Source organism: Diachasma alloeum, unplaced genomic scaffold, assembly GCF_001412515.2.
Source record: "Diachasma alloeum isolate Michigan unplaced genomic scaffold, Dall2.0 Dall_scaffold_00622, whole genome shotgun sequence".
Taxonomy (NCBI): Eukaryota; Metazoa; Arthropoda; class Insecta; order Hymenoptera; family Braconidae; genus Diachasma; species Diachasma alloeum.
The window spans coordinates 159,963-174,764 of NW_021680754.1; the positions used below are offsets into that span (position 1 = coordinate 159,963).

Here is a 14,802-nt window from a genome sequence, read left to right on the forward strand (position 1 = left end):
AAAAAAACCCCCCCCCCCCCGTTGCCCTAATCAACCCATGAAAAATGCTATTGTCTGAAAAATCGATAAATTCATGTATCCCCCGCCTCCGGCCGGTGTACGTACATAGTAATTGAATTGCCGTCGAAATTGAGTTTCTCCGGTGAGCGAAATAAAAATCATCAATGCGAAAACGTTGAACCTCTCCCATCATCACCGGGGCATAAAAAAAACGTGTGAGAAGAAAGAAATTACGACAGTCTCGACGAACGAGTGGACAAACACGACAGGACGGGTCCTAGGGACAGTTTATTTTGTCAAGATAAACTTGATATCAGGATAATTTCGTTATGATCCTTTCTCTCTCTCTCTCTCTCTCTCTCTCTCTCTCTCTCTCTCTCTCTCTNTTGACACCGCATGACCTTTTCTCAAGGGGTGACAAGAGAATGAAGGGGGAAAAGAAAAAAGGAGTGAGGAATGCCATGACTCGCCGGGAAATAGTTGGAAACGAGAGAGAACGGGGTGGTCGCATTTGCAGGGAAATTGCTGTTCACAGGGATCTCCACTCTCCAACTCCAACCCTCTGACACGTGGGGAAAAATAATCTACTCGATTGGGGGTAAATAGAATTTTTTTTAGGGGTTTGGGGTAAAGCACGTCTCGACTCTTCACACATCGCTCAATTGATGTGGTTTCCCACCTTTTTTGCGTTTAGATTGGGAGAAATTTCCCATTAAATTGCAAATTGCCATTTGTGGGAGTGAATAATAATTTTTTTAGGGGTGTATTTGACGGTGGGGGATTATTCAAAAATTGAATTTACTGGAATGATATTCAAATAGTTTTTTGAATGTATATTTAAAGCTTGGGGTGAACATGAGTGAGAAGTAAGACAAACTGTTTTTGAAGAAAAGTTGTTAAAAAATAGGTGATAATGTAGCACAAAATAATGATGAGGTGTCTTCGTAATTCTCTGCGATACCTTGCCTAGTAGTATGTTGTTCCTGAGACACCAATTGAATTAATGCAGAGACCGGTGGTTACGGGGTCGATCAATAGGTTCATTCGGGTTTACCGAAAAAAGAGGTAGTAGAGAGGGAAGTAATGAAATCTCATACGGGCATTTTTACATGCGAACGTTAGTCCTCCGTTAGTCACATTCGTTCAATTCTGTGAAAATTCCTGGACTTATACCGAATTTTCGAAGATTCTTAAAATCTTGGAATTTTCAAAAAAATCCGATAATCCTAGGATTTTTTAAAATTGTTTGGAAAATCCTAGACTCCTAACGAATTTTCTTTGAAATCCTAGAATCGTAGCATTCTCTCGAGTTTATAATTTTCAAAAAATCCTATTCCTAATCCTAGAATTTTCTGACAGTTTTTAGGAAATTCTAGGCTCCTATCGGATTTTCACAAAAATCCTCGAATACTAGAAGTTTTAAAAATTCGATAATCCTAGAATTTTTACAGAAATCCTAGAATCCTTGGATTTTTAGACAATCCTAAAATCATAGCATTTTCTCGGGATTTCTCAAATTTTGTAAAAATGCCTAGACTTCTTCCAAATTCTCAAAAATCCTAGAAACTTGGGATTTTCAAAAAAATCCTGTAATCCTAGAATTTTTTAAATTTCCTAGAAATCCGGAATTGTCTCAAATACTGTGAAAGTTTTCCGACGTGCACCCAATGTTCCAAAAATCACAGAATCCTAGGATTCTAAACAATCTTAAAATCCTAGATCCCAAAAAAATCCTATAATTCTAGAATGTTCTCAAATTTTCTAGAAAATCCTAGGCTTCCACCGGATGTTCACAAAAATCCTAGAATCCTAAAACTGTCAAGAAATCCTAGAATCTTGGCGTTACCAAAAAATTCCTAGAATCTTTTTTCGGGTTTTCTCAAATTTTTCATAAAATCCTAGAATAATAGAGCCCCATGCGGGCGTTTTTACGAGTGGGAAAAGCCACGAGCGTTAGTCCTCCATTAGTCACACTCATTCACATTCTGTAGACATATCACTCTTTTTTTGAGGCAATGACAAATTGCTGGGAGATAAATTCTGGGAATGACACTGGGGGGATTAATTCTCTCGCTCACCTATTGGGTGAAAAGTCCTAATGGTTTTTTTTTCGGGGGAACGATAAAAAAGAGTACAAAAACGCGGAAAATGGCGGGTGAGGTTATTGAGTTTGATAACCAGTGGCACTTTTTGTGTATTTTTTAAATGGAAAATAGAGTGCTCTTGGCCGATATGAGTCATTGTGGGAGGCAGCGTAAAAGAGATTCCAAATATTTTTCTTAAATTTCTTAGTCTTTTTGATTCTGTTTGAGGAGGTTTCGCGGTGAGAGGAATATTTAACGTGAAAATACCGGGGTTTTACGGGTGAATACCCTCGATTTAGCTCAAACTTTGTCACTCGTATTTATTCAGTAATTATACGGGATGGGATGAATGGAAATCATTTTCATTGCAATGATTGCACTGGTGCAGATGAATAAATTCACGCGTTAATTGTGTGCATAATGTAATGTATTTTTTCAACTCAATGGAGCATTTTCTTTTTTTTTAGATGCAGAAATGAAAAATAATTGGAACTTTATTCGATGTTGAAATGGATGTTTTTTCGCTCATTAAAAGTCCATTAAAATAATTCTCCCCTAGGGAAATTTGCCTTTCAATTCGTTGCGACGAATTCTATAAAATGGATTCGAAAGTTTTTCACGACAAATTGAGGTTATCCCTTTGGAAAAGAAATCATCGAATTAATCAAGTCCCGTGGAAGTTCGGAGAACCATTCCCCTGATTGCAATGCTCCTAACGCTACCGTGGAGTCTAGTATTTTACGTAGGAAAACTTATTGAAGTTTCATAAACTTGGTGACAGGTGTTAGCGAGAGTTTGGAATTTCGTAGCTCGCAAGTTGGTGTCCGTGACTACAGAAATAGGGAAATGTTTCCGTGGTCTCAGTTGCATGTCATATACGTAATATATGGTGGGACTGCAAGAGGGAGACAACAAAGAACGAAGAAATTGATGAAAAGTTGGAATGAGAACTTGTTTTTTTTTTTTTTTTTTTTTTTATAAGAAAATTGGTAGTGAATTTTATATTTTACATTCTAACCCAAACGTGAACCTTGTAAGGGTCAAATGAGACAGTCATCCCCCCCCCCAAAGATAGGAAATTTTATGTAATGAAATTTTATATTTATTTATATTAAGAAGAACTTTTTTTTAAAGAAAATTGGTAGTTAATTTTATATTGTACATTCTAACCCAAACGCGAACCTTACAAGGGTCAAATGAGGCAATCCCCCCCCCTTCCTTGATTGCAAATTTTATATAATGCAATTTTATATTTATGTACCACGTGCATGTACATTTATTGCTAGAGACATAAGCTGAAGCGGCTCAACAACTCCTGCGAGACTGATTACGCTTTCTTACAGGATCTCAGAGAAGTAATGCCACTCAAAAAGTTTCTCCGGCACGCTTAGCTCTGTCTATTATCGTCTCACAAAATGCCGCAGTTTATTCTCTCCAAGGGGGAAAGTTGCGGGAGCAATTACGAAACTTGGATTTAACTTGTTTCAATACATGCACGTGTACTTGAGTATTCCTCGAATAGCCAATACTTTTGGCGATCTATTTCTTGATTCATTGTTGCACAATCTCGAGATTTTCTGGTTGATGGAAAAATTGGTCGAATAGAGCTGAATTGGATGGGTTTCCGAAGCGTTGAAAATCCAACCCTAATCCCATGGAAGTCAAATAATATTTCTGTATTGCTTCTCACGATTTCTCGTCGGGGAATTGGTATTACATACTTCCCAAACTCGAAAACTTGAAAATCACTACAGAAAAATATTGTTCCTGGGCTGTTGCGATGGGGGTTTTTTACTCGTGTGGTTGGTCAGTCTTCGCCTACGGCTCGGAGGCCAACGCCACACGAGTAAAAAACCCCATCGCAACAGGCCGGAAAAATACTATTTGTCGCTAACCCAGAAAAAAACAATTGCTCTCACCATCGTCATGTTACGTGTTCACATCATGAAATGGCTAGAAAATAAATGCAGCCTCATGTCCAGGTGACATGAAATGTAGGTTCACAATCCGCGACAGGCTTGAGCCGCGCTCTCATGTACGGCCTCAAAAACTTCGAGACATCTCAGTGCAAATCGGGGATTCCCGCCTTTCAGTCACACTCCATTTCTCACAACTCAATACAGATAACCCCAAAGAAAAACCCGTCAAACCTAACCTCCGTGGCAGCCCGTCAGTAAAAATCCGTTGAAATCCCCGAATCCACCGTAACTCATCCCTCGTCTCCTCCAAATGTTGGTTTTACGTCATCCCACGAATAGCACGTCGACGCCTCTCAAATTTATGTGCATTTTCCCCTACCACTTGGAAAATAAAGCAGACGAGAGAGTGAAAAAAAGAATGACCGAAATGGCGATGGGAACAGGAAGAAATAAGTTTATGCCAGGTATCGATCGGCCCTCAATGTTTACTTGCTCGATCGTTACCAGTCTAAAGTGGAACAACGACCCAAGCTGATGCAGGAGGAACTCACCGACGTCGAGAAGCCATTGAACCCCCCGCATGCAGAACTTCCGGTTCCTCCTTCTGTTCCGCCAACTCATCATTCCGTTTCCGCTTTCCATCGTTTTTTTTGCGGACAAGAGACAGCCTCAATTTTTCTTTCTCACTTGCGCCTTTTTTTTTGTTTCGCCCCCATGTACTCTTATTTTTCTTTCTTCTCTCGTGGCTTGTAGTGGATGTGGTATCCCATTAATTAAGAGAACCCCTCTAGCGAGGCTCCTGGCTGAAAAAAGGATTAGCCTCATCTAGCCTCACGGGAAAACCACTTTATGTCTGTTCCTTTGAGCCCAGAACCACCAGCGAAAGTATCATAATTATGAGTTTCATTATTTATTTTTTTTCTCGGCTTTCAGCATGAATTTTTGCGGCTTTCGGCAGTGGTTGGAGTGGCTTGCGGTCGTCTTCCTGATGGGCTTTATATTTCATGAGTTGGGATTTTGTAATGAAGTGGAGGGGTTTGAGGTGAATCTACTTTAGGGAGATAGGTGTGAGCGATCGGAGGAGGTGATAAAGCTCGGGGATTTGATGGAGTCGGATGAGAGATAACGGAAACCGTTTTTTCAAGTGCTCTATTTCGGGACCGCTGGAATGGTTGACGAGGGTCACGAGGGCCGAAAGCCCTGTCAATCAATTTAAATGGGGTTTCCGGGGAAAATTAAGGGTCACGAGGGTCAAAAAAGTCGATTTTTTCTTCGGAAAAAATTGACGGGGAAAAATGTGGAATCTGTTTGAAGGAAATTTGACAAATTGTAGCTGCGACGAGGGTCACGGGGGTCGAAAAACTTTTTTTTTTTCAGAAAAAATCAACAGGAGAACTGGAGCGATTTTTACGAACTATAGCTTCTCAATACTTTTCCAATGCAAAATCAATCAGAAGTGAACAATGATGTTTTGTCCGGAAGTAATCCGGCGAGAGTCGAAAAAATTCCGAGGATTCAGGACGGGGATGTATCGTATTAATCCCATGATTGGAGTGTTTTTATTCATGGAAACGCTTCCTTCTGAACCAATAATCCTCTTTGTCTCATGATGCTCAGTGCACGTTTCAATTTCATTGGGTTTTCCCCAGTCAACTTGGAGAATGTCGAGTGCTCATTGCGTGGGGAGATGATGAACAGAGCGATCATGTATCAAAATCGGTTGTTTGAGTCATGGGATTGGCGTTTGAGGGAAGCGCCAACTGGTGGAATCGATATCCAAATTATGTTAAAGATTAATTCGTCAAAAAATATTCCTGCGATCCCAAAATCGTCGGGATCTCAGGACGTCGGTAAAACTCATGATTAAATGATGATATTTCACATGGATTTTCGTGAGATTCACTCGTTTCAACGAATTCGCTGTAATTTCTCTCCAGCATTTTATAAAATGTTCTCCATGCCCATGTGCAATTCAACACATATGACATTTTACAGCCCATTTGACCTTTCCCCACTGACCACCGCTCGCAAAATACCAGTTACACACACCGGCGCCTACCCCCCGTGAATTGAAAACTCAGCGGTACATGAAATCGGACATGTTCTCTGACGATTGAAAAGGACGATTTCTCATTGTTCCCTCGAATGCCCACTGAATTTTCCGCTACCTCGTAGTGCTCTCTGGCAAGTCCTGGAGTGGGTAAAGATCACGACTCGACAGTTGTCGAGTGGTCGAAGAAAAGGGCGACTGGAAACCAGGACAGGGGAGGGAAGTGCCGATAGTTTTAACTGGGGATGAATTCAGGTCAGTGGATTTTTACACATATTCTCACACTTGTTTTTAATTACTCGAGATAATTGCGATGTGCGGTAATTGGTGCTTCATATTTTAACGAATCATCTTTTGGGTGGAAAGGGCAAAGCCGAAGGGCTTATTTTATCTATATTTGATTTACTGTCGAGTACTTTTTATAAGATTTTTTTACGGCCTTTTGAGTCCTTTTGAGTCCTCTTTTCGGGTCTCATTTCGCCACTCTATCCAACCCTATGCATGCGGCTGTGGATTCTACACTGTACCGCATTCGCAATCCTATAGAACATAGGAGTAACATGGGAAACCACAGGAAACCCATGCCGGTACAGGCGGTTACTCTATTAGCAACCTCCCGCTCGCCGGAGCCTTCCGTTGAAAAAATCGGTTCCACGGAGAATCGAACTCACAACCTTTTGCACAATAGACTAGCCCACTCGGCCACCGAAATCGGTCTTTTTATAAGATACTCATGACCCTTTTATAAGATACCTGGTAAGGGTCAAATGGTCTTGAGGGTCAAATTATCTTAAGGTTTCAAAACTGTCAAACGTGAGAGACGAGTGGAATGATAACGGTCTCAAGAGTCAAAACTCCCTTTCGACCTTTCTAGTCGCTCCCGTTTGACCCTCAGGACCCTTCCATTTCAGTGTCTCTGTCACGTGGGGTTACATTCGAAAAAGAGGAAAAAATAATTAAACACGTATTGAGTCATTAATTATCGATATTAATTGATTAGAGGTGGGAATTTCATTGAATAAAGGAGCAGCGGAGGTATTTTATATAAAGATGCGACTGGTCGACCCTCTGAATACTGGTTGACCCTTCGAGGGTCAAACGGGAGAGACGATCTAAGTGATCATAAGGGTCAAATGATCTTAAGGGTCAAACGTCCTCAAAGGTCAAAACTCCCTCTCAACCTTTCTAGCAATTTGACCCTCATGATCACTTCACTTGTATCTCCCGCTTGACCCTCAAGACCCTTTGACTCCAGAGTATCTATCGCGTGGGGTTATGGGAAAATTTCAAAAGTATCTTATGTGAAGAGTTAGCTGTTTCCCGCTTTTTCCAGTCCTTTTTTCTGTTTCGAAATATTACTGAACTGTTTGACTCATCATAATATTGACATGGACATGAACGGAACTATCGCCGAAGGACATTTACATATTTGTCTGTAATATTAATGCGTATTTGCATTGGGGTTACGGCTCAAGATATCAAACAATGTGTGCTCGCGGTTTTAGTGATAACAGTATCAATAGATAGCGGTGTGAATTTCCGGCTTGTTTGCTCAGAGGGAAAATCGCGAGTATCGCCGAGAATTTTAAATTCAATGGAGTGGAATCGAGGGGATTCCCCGTTTTTCGTCGATCATCAATTAGTTTTTACCGAAGTACTGGAGTTTTCCCTCGGGTTCTCACCCGTGGATGAAATTATGTTCGCGGGAGCGAGGCTGATGCGGACTTATCGGGGGAATAATTGAACGGAAAAAATGGTATTTTGCGTCAGCCATTGAGAGAATAATAAATGACCTTCGTTGTTGCCGGAAACGGGAACTTTCCGTTCGGGGGAAGGGGGGATGGGAGAAGTCGATTTCCATCGTTATTTCCTAATTAGACGGGGAAAATGGTTGTACAGCTTTTACAGCGTGAGGAGCTTGATGATTTGACATAAAAATGTTGAAATTCAACTCCATTTTTTTTTTTATTGTAAATTTGGAATTTTCTACTGACGATAGACGATGATGATGATTTCGTTTAACCATTACGAGGGTCAAATGAAGGTCAATGAGGGTCAAACGTCAATTAAACTTTTTTGACCCTTTTCACCCTTGAGAATAGAAATCTGAAAAAAAATTCGGAAATTGTTTTTTATGATAAATTCGGAATTTTCTACTGACGATATAAATTGACGATGATTTCGTTTAACCATTACGAGGGTCACATGAAGGCCAATAAGGGTCAAATGTCAATGTCAAAATTTTGACCCTTCTGACCCTTAAAAATAAAAATCTGGAAAAAAAGTTCAGATTTTTTTTTTATGGGAAATTTTGAATTTTCTACTGACGATATAAATTGATAATGATATCGTTTGACCCTTATGAAGATCAAGTGAAGATCAATGAGGTTCAAAAGTCAATATCAAAATTTTGACCCTTTTCACCCTTAAAAATAAAAATCTGACAATAAAATTCAGAATTTTTTTTTTATGATAAATTCGGAATTTTCTACTGACGATATAAATTGACGATGATTTCGTTTAACCATTACGAGGGTCAAATGAAGGTCAATGAGGGTCAAACTTCAATTTAATTTTTTTTTACCCTTTTCACCCTTAAAAATAAAAATCTGACAATAAAATTCAGAATTTTTTTTTTATGATAAATTCGGAATTTTCTACTGACGATATAAATTGACGATGATTTCGTTTAACCATTACGAGGGTCACATGAAGGCCAATAAGGGTCAAATGTCAATGTCAAAATTTTGACCCTTCTGACCCTTAAAAATAAAAATCTGGAAAAAAAGTTCAGATTTTTTTTTTATGGGAAATTTTGAATTTTCTACTGACGATATAAATTGATAATGATATCGTTTGACCCTTATGAAGATCAAGTGAAGATCAATGAGGTTCAAAAGTCAATATCAAAATTTTGACCCTTTTCACCCTTAAAAATAAAAATCTGACAATAAAATTCGGAAATTTTTTTTTCCCCCCACGTGATGAGTTGAGATGAATGACTTGTATTTCGAATAAATTTGAAATAAATATTCGATTGAGAATTGAACATTCGACTATTTCACTGAAATTCAAATCGACAACGTAACGGAAATGAGAGAGGCACCCGCATCATTTTGCCGGAATATCACGTACCCGAGTATAGTATCCTTATCAGGAGATACGAAGAGATGAAGTGAAGGGAGATAGTTTGTGCGTCGATACGTATGAAACCATCGAGCCATGATGGCTTTCGTACACGTACCGTGAGTACCTTCGGGGTAAAACGAACCTCTGTTTCACCTTGGGCTTGGCTCCAGGCATCTGGGGTCTACATTGTACCCACCCCAATACTGGGTACGTAAATTACCATCTCTTTGATGATCGCATTAAGCAAAAATGCTACCGAGGTAATTATGGTGGCGTCTAGGTGATGCCCGGGGATTTTCATATTTTGGGAATTTGCATTTTTATGGGTTTCCTGAAGGAGATGAAGAAATACTATTATAACTTTTTTTGCGAACAAGTAGATTCTGAAATGTACGACTGTCAGTGATGAAGCGCAAATTTTTGGAAAATGTAGAACTTACAAAAATCTGATTTTAGAATATCAGAGGGTCAGGGTCACTGACGAAAAAAAACAAGTTTCAGCAACAATTGATAACTTGAAAAAAAATTCGCTTATATAAGGGTCAGAAGGGTCACAAAAAATTTTTTTTTCTCCAAAATCGTTAGGATTTGAAAAAAAATTAGATCTGAGAATATCTAAGGGTCAGTAGTTTCGAAAGGTTCACTGATAAAAATGTTTTTTTGCCCAACAGAGACTCTTCTGACCCTTATATAATAAATCAGAGACTGTAAAAAATTCTATTTTTTATTCTCGATAAAAATCCTCAGATATTGCGTCCTTGAATAATGAAAGTGGGTCGCAAGCCTAATAAACCCCAGCCGAGAAGTGAAAATAGCAGACGAAAAAGAGAAATTACGGGAGAATAGTATTTCGAAGGCCGCGAGAGGATGAGGATAAAAGGGAGTGAGAATGGGTTTCGACACTTCCTTCCCCGGGCTCTACATCGTGAGTGGGTGGTATTCATGTAATCGACGAGTGTCGTTATCACATCCCCCGGGGCACGGAGAGGACTCCCTGCACCTCAGGGACTGGGGATGTGACGGGCATTTTTTCTTCGTCACATGACAAATGAATACTGCCATATGGCACTCATGAGTCTGTGACTGAATCTATGTCACAAAAAATTTCACAAAATTGAGAATACATAGAAGCTCGAAAAATGTGAGTTTTTACTGCTGCGAATTATGCCGTCATAATTAAAAGACTTCCATGACCGTATACCGTCCGGTTTCTTACGGATTTTCGCTTTTCCAGCAGCATATTAATTCCTAATGCTTCGTCCAGCTTTCGAGAAATTCAAACCCTTTCAGAGGTGTTCCCTCGCGGCCATCGATCCTTCTAGTGACCACGCTCAGCGCTCTGTGACAATCGACGTGTGACAAAATTTACTTTCCCACACGGAAAAATTTATATTTTGAAAAATACATTTAAAAAATATCTTGAATTGGCCCAATTTACATATAAAAAATATATAAAATATATGGTTCATATATATTTTTCTTATATATTCATTATAAATTTGAAAAATATATGGAATTGGCTCATATTATCTATTTTTTAAATATATTTTTTGATGGGGGTTCAAATATTCGGGAGAGGGTATGATCATAAAATACCAACTAACGCGCAAAAAGCCCAATGAAAAGTGTCGGAGCTCTTTTTACTTTCGGTTTTTCGTGCCTTTGCTCTCCCGTAATGGACAATTTGCTGTTATTTGTCGCAGCGAACGGGAAATTGTCGACGCGAGGCGATTCGTCTCTTGTTTGGAGGTAAAAACAGAGTCTCCTGTTGAAAAAAACTAGTTGACATTTTTCCGATGTGATTTAGAAACTCTGGGGGACACCAAATGTTCCCGTTTTTACCTGACATCGTGCGCAAAAAATTCTGTCTCCCACTTGAGCTTTCAGCGGAAATGAGAAATGTATGAGATAAGAGTGAAAAATTCGGCGAAAAAACTGCCGTGAGGATGAGACATTGAATACGCGAGATATTTTTAGTTTCTGTTTTAGGAAACGCTTGGGGGGAGAGGATGTTAAGGGCATTGAGAGCATTAAGTAGGAGTTCTCATGGCCTTGAATAATGTTCAACAATAATTATAGAGTTTATTTGTTGAGGTGACATTAGGACATTCTGCGTAATTTAGTGATACAAAAGACGGAAATATGAGGTAAAAGTGTTTTGGAATTTTGTAGGAGGGTGGGGTAAAACGGGATAGTAGAGCGAATTTCGTGAAATGGGAGGGCTCGGCAGAGAGGTCAAGAGGGGCAAATGGGAGAGCCGAGCAAATGAATCGCTCCACTCGTCGCTCCCATTTGACCTTTAAGAACGTTCGACCCTTGTGATTACTCTCTCATCTCTCCGGTTTAACCCTCACGGAAATTTGACCCACTAGCTGGCTCTCCCGTTTGACCCTCAAAACTATTTGACCCTTCATTTTTCTCAGTAATGGAGGTGAATGGGAATTATTGAAAGGGGCAAACCGTCTTGAGGGTGAAATGGGAGAGACGAAGTGATCGCAATAATCAAACCTTCTCAAGGGTCAAATGGGAGAGATAGGCAAATGGGTCAAGAGGGTCAAGTGAAGGATCCTTCCCCTCGTCTCTCCCATTTGACCCTTAATTATATTTTTAAATAATAAAGGTGGAATAAAAAATTATCCAAATTTTACGCTAAAAATCTTTCAGAAGTCAAAAATTCAGCGACAAGTGGCTATTATGGCTGTACACATTGTTACACCGAAGTTTGCAAATAACAGGAGTTGAGATTGAATGCATCTAATTCCAGTAATAACACCGGGCTCCAAAGTTTCACGGCATTGTGGTGGCAGGAGCCGTGTTCCGTCATGGGGGTGAATAAAACCCCCGTGGCGGCGGTCACAAAATTACATATCCGTTGGATCCATCCAATTGAAAAGTTTTAGGGCATTCTGTCGGAGTAATATTGTGTCCAATGTATCCCCCTAGATCCGGCAACTAACGACTTGTAAAGCATAAAAATGCAAATGAATTTTTTCATCATCCGAGTTTAAATAAAAAAAAAATTACGTTGAATTTTTTTTCATTCTCGTGTTTTGGTTTCACGCATTAATAAAAGGTGATGCGGATTCGCCGGAAGTTAATTGTCAGTTGATAAATATAGTCACGAATAAATATGCATTCGCGAAAATATTCATGTGACTTTTTTCCCTATATTTTGCGGTTAACATTTTTCAAAATGTCAAAAAATCGTGTGGAAAATTAGGAAATAGGGTCACGTGTCCACTACAGGCTCTCGATTTTTTGGAATATTAGTCGGGTATTAGGGGAACATCTCCCTATTCATCCCTCATATCCCTCCAATAAACAAAACATCAGAATTCAGGAGCGATTGCCCATCTCCGAACACAAAGCACAAAAAAAGCATAAAACCCCCGCATGAATAAATTTTTAATGTCAGATTTTATTATCATTATCTTCTTTCATTCCTCGAATACCCGCAAATCCCTGAGTTCATTCCCCCCTGCAATAACTCTCACCCCCCAACATAAGTAAAACTTTTCTCTGAATCTCCGCGAATAAAAAACTGTAATGGAATTCTTGATTCCGCAGTCTGAAAAATTCAACAATACGTCTTTGAGACTAAACTTCCGCTCGAGTTCTTCCATTCGCGTTTAAAATGTCCCATCAGCGAATAAAAATAAAGCCCTTCCTGATTGAAAAAAAAACTCCAAAAAATTCATTTAAATGATTTTCAATTAACAATGAAAAAAAAAACTCACCTTTTACTTCAGCGAAGCGCAACAGTTTCCACCCGAATTGCGAAAATCCGTCGAGAGTTGCGTCTCATCCACGTGAATATCGGCACAAAATTTTTTTTCCAAAAATATTTCAACCGATTGTTCGAACGAGCCGCAGAATTCAATATACTATTCCCTCACAAATCCGATTAATCCGTCTGAATTGTTTACACCGCCCACGAATTGGTGGTTAATGCACGCTCTCTCTCGCGGGGCGTTAGTCCGGCGCGTACCGTGTGTCGACGCTACCCAGGGTTAAATGGCCAGTTGGAGGAATACGTGAGTGGCGGGCACACAAGAAACCGGGTGGGGGGGGAGGTTGGGGAATGGTGAAATTAAACGAAAAAAAAGCCCGCGCGACGCAGAGAGACAGACGAGCTAGCTCTGTCCGGTCCGGTATTGTAGCACCGGGCTTGTACCCCACTACAACTCGGGTGATGGAGCATGCGCGCCCCCCACCGCTACGCAAGACGCCTCGTATCCACTCGCTCTCGTGTTTCCTTTCTGCTTCTGGATGTATCTTACTGGTGGGGAGAGGGACTGTTACTACTAGGCTCGTTCGACTTTTCTTCTCTGGTTGGGGTGGACGAGTGGTAGCTACCACTGAATTGAAAATTTATCAAGAGACTGGATGTAAGGAGGAAGAACAATTGGTCTCAGTTCGTTCGAGGGTAAATCGAGGACCCCTGTGAGGGTCAATATTTGAGTATTGAGAGTTATTTGAGGGCCCTTATGAGGGTAATTTGACCCTCATGAGGGTCTCATGAGGAACCTTGACGGTAATTTAACCCTCATGAGGGTCAAATTTTTCTGATGGGGGTCCTTATACGGCCCTCATGAGGAACCTTATGACGGTAATTTAACCCTCATGAGGGTCAAATTTTTCTGATGGGGGTCCTTATACGGCCCTCATGAGGGTCAAATTACCTTCATAAGATCCCTCATAAGACCCTCATGAGGACCATATAAGGGCCCTTGTAACGGTAATTTGACCCTCATGAGGGTAAATTGACTATCATCAGGGTCTCATGAGGAACCTTATGAAGGTAATTTGACCCTCATGAGGGTAACTTGACTATCATCAGGGTCTCATGAGGAACCTTATGAAGGTAATTTGACCCTCATGAGGGTAACTTGACTATCATCAGGGTCTCATGAGGAACCTTATGAAGGTAATTTGACCCTCATGAGGGTCTCATGAGGAACCTTATGACGGTAATTTAACCCTCATGAGGGTCAAATTTTTCTGATGGGGGTCTTTATACGGCCCTCATGAGGGTCAAATTACCTTCATAAGATTCCTCATAAGACCCTCATGAGGACCATATAAGGGCCCTTGTAACGATAATTTGACCCTCATGAGGGTAACTTGACTATCATCAGGGTCTCATGAGGAACCTTATGAAGGTAATTTGACCCTCATGAGGGTCAAATTACCTTCATAAGGTCCCTCATAAGACCCTCATGAGGGCCATATAAGGGCTCTTGTAACGGTAATTTGACGGTCCTCATGAGGGTAACTTGACTCTCATAAGGTTTAAAATTTCAATATTGACGTTTGACGTTAAACGACTCTCGTAAGGGCCCTCATGAGGGTCAAACGTCAGTATTGCTGATTCATCGAAAATGCATTCATCCCCTCGGCGTTTTTCGAATAATTGTAAATATTTGCAGATGAATTTTTATTTTTCTGTTTTATTTTATTCTAATTTATTTCAGTCTTCTTTTATTTTATAGAGAAACAGTCGTCTTTCTCCTTCATTCATCATGGAATTTATTCGTCTTTTGACTGTAAAACAACTTGAACAACAAATTAATGAATTTTAAGAAATTTTTTTTTTCATAAAAAATACATTCTTTATTTT

At 39.9% G+C, this 14,802-nt stretch overlaps 1 protein-coding gene across 1 annotated transcript in view; it reads right to left on the bottom strand.

Moving 5' to 3' along the window:
• The window catches only part of LOC107043710 (ras-related protein Rap-2b), a 20,390-nt gene extending 7,088 nt beyond the window's left edge, over positions 1-13,302 (bottom strand). Inside the window, exon 1 of the mRNA XM_015265292.1 lies at positions 12,920-13,302. The gene's annotated coding sequence lies outside the window, so the exon portion shown is untranslated. The remainder of the gene's footprint in view (positions 1-12,919) is intronic.
• Between the last annotated feature and the right edge of the window lie 1,500 nt (positions 13,303-14,802).